This window comes from Neophocaena asiaeorientalis, unplaced genomic scaffold (genome assembly GCF_003031525.2).
Source record: "Neophocaena asiaeorientalis asiaeorientalis breed wild unplaced genomic scaffold, Neophocaena_asiaeorientalis_V1.1 scaffold255, whole genome shotgun sequence".
Classification (NCBI taxonomy): domain Eukaryota; kingdom Metazoa; phylum Chordata; class Mammalia; order Artiodactyla; family Phocoenidae; genus Neophocaena; species Neophocaena asiaeorientalis.
In genome coordinates this window covers 1,821,185-1,823,917 of record NW_020175398.1, presented here as the reverse complement: position 1 = coordinate 1,823,917, position 2,733 = coordinate 1,821,185, and positions in this window count along the sequence as shown.

Below are 2,733 nucleotides of genomic sequence, written 5' to 3'. Positions count from 1 at the left end.
TGTAGCCAGAAATCTTCAGAACCTGACAAAGGAGGATGCACACTCTGAGATCCAAACATCATTCAGAAATATAAATCAGATAGGTCTCTAATCACAATCAATAAGAACAGTAATTAAAACTCATGGATCATTCAGTTTGTGACAGACACTCTTCCCACTTCGTAATTTTTAACTCAGTTTAATCTTTAAATAACCCTATGTAGGTCTTATCATCATTCTCTTTTTGTAGATGAGGAGACCTCTGCATAAGCAGGTAAAGGAATTTGCCCAAGGTCATACAGCTTGTTAATGGCAAAGCTGGTATTTGAACAGACAGCAGGCTCCAGAGCCTGTGTACCAAACCACTGGTGAAGATGCTCTACTTAAAATGTGATGGTACCAGTTACCATCCTGTCCCATGTGCATGCAACAAGAACAGCATAGGGCAGATGTAAAGTTAATGGCCTTGAACAAGAAAGAACGTTCAAATAAGCCAAAGCAGAGTTGTTTTTTTTAGCTGCACTTGGTTATAGTTTCACCAATCGCCCATGACAACAAGCACTGTTCAGGTGAGTAGTCTGTTGATATATATAGTTACATAATTATATAATACAACAAATTTAAATATATAGTTTATCATTCTCATTCTATGGGGTGAGTTCAGTTATTCTCAAGTAATCTTTTCATTATCATGATAAAGCTCTTATTAATGATACTTTAGTATTGTAACTGATGATTAGACAAATCTTGACCATAAAATATTATGTTGTTGTCTGTAGTGAGCAAAACTTATTATCAGTAATTCATACATAGCAATAACTTTAAAAGACTTATTCTTTCCTTAGTGTATAAGCATTACCCGCCTCTTGTCTCCTTTTCTCTCTCTCTGTCTTACACACACACACACACAGACACACACTTCTTCTCATCTGGTAGGGGAGTGAGAAAGGGAATAAGGAAATTTGCAAAGTCAAATTACCCCCAAACAGTGCACTGACTTTCAGTTTTATTCTCCCTAAATTTATTGACCACCCAGCATGTTCCAGGAAACATTCTCTTGATATACTAGCTCAAACACAGATCCTTATTTTCACAGTGAAGTCACGATAGTTCTGATACTTTAGAAGTCCACTGAGCCTGAAAGGAGATGGTGGCCATGACCAATGTTCCCATACAAGGTACAACACACAGCAGGTGATTCTGAGAAAGAAAATAACTGAAAAGCAGGTTGCTAAGCAAATAAAAGAGGGTGAGTGCAGGGGAGAATAGGTCTAAGTCACCTCACCCGGTTGCTTCCTGTCTTTCCCTTCCCTCCTCCTACAAATGATTACTTGTTCCTTGGGGATTTTTTGATTAAGCAGGAGCCTGAATACATTAACCTTTTCTGTTTACAATACATTCATCAGAACACCTTTGTCATGCCGTTGAATTCCAGGGCTGGGCTCAGAGGGAAGCTACCATGACATCCAGCAAATCCTGGGCAAAATTCACCCAGTGAGGCTTGGAGAGCCTATACAGGGGTGCATAAATGAAATAATTTGTTTAAAAAGGGATCTTGTATAATTGCAATTTTGAGTCGGAGAAAAGTTCCAGAACTATGTTTATTTGATTAACTCTTCTCTAAAATAAGATTATACTAAATAGCCTGATATCCATATTTTAAATACATGTGGGTAAAGCCTTATTATATACACAGAAATTTCACATGTATTATCTCATCTGATCCTCAAAACAACCTGTGAGGTAGGGAAGAGAAAAGAAGGAAAAATACAAGAAAATATTATTAACTGAGATATATACTAGGCGCTATGTTAAGGGCATATATTTTTTAATATGTTTATTCTTATAAGTGAAAAAGTCAAGATCCAGTAAAGCTAAAATGATCGGTTTCAAGATCTCTTAGGGTAGACATTCTTGGGCACTGTGAATAGGACTATTCTTTGATATATGGGACTGCCCTGGATTTGCAGCCCATTTGGGGTTTCTGGCCCTACATGTGAAGCAGCATTGGTACTCCTCAATCAATTTGACAATTTGAAATGCCTCCACACATTTTCACTTGTCACCCATTAAAGTAGGTGTGGAGAGAGGGACATATATACAACCTCTGAGAATCGGGATTACAGCCTGCATTGGCTGATGCAAAGATCTGTTTGCCTATACCGGCTGAAGAGCTTTCCTCACTTTCTTGTATTAATATGGGCCGAGTTGGCAGCTTTCACACGCTGGAAGAATTGAGACTTCATCCAGAGTCAGAAATGTCAGTGTATGTATGTATGAGGAACAAGTTTTAGAGACTGACAATGTGGGAAATGGTGAAGTAGTAGGAGAAAGAATGTTCTGGACAGGACAGGTGGCCTGGATAAGAAGTTTGAGTATGATTCTGGAAAGTGGGGCAGGATTCAGTAATGGTGTCAGTGTAGGTCCAAGATACCACGACAGATATAGAATGGAGATGTTTCTTGAGGAAATGCCTATGAAGTTAGAGGAGAAAGAGCAAGAGTAGGCAGGGGAAGTTTTCAGACCTCCGTGAGAGTCTTAAGTCCCAAGAACGGAGATGGAGAATGAGGAGGAAGAACCCCAAACTACAGAGAAGTTCTGAGAGTCTCAACTAGCCAGGTAGGGGGGCCAGAGTGCAGTCACCTCTTAGAGGAGTTGGGGGAGTCTCGGGCAGAAATGTCTCTGCTCTAGTAGCCCTCCTGTGCTCAGCCATGGGATGGGAGCAGCCGGGGAGAGTGCAGATCCCAGGGGCTC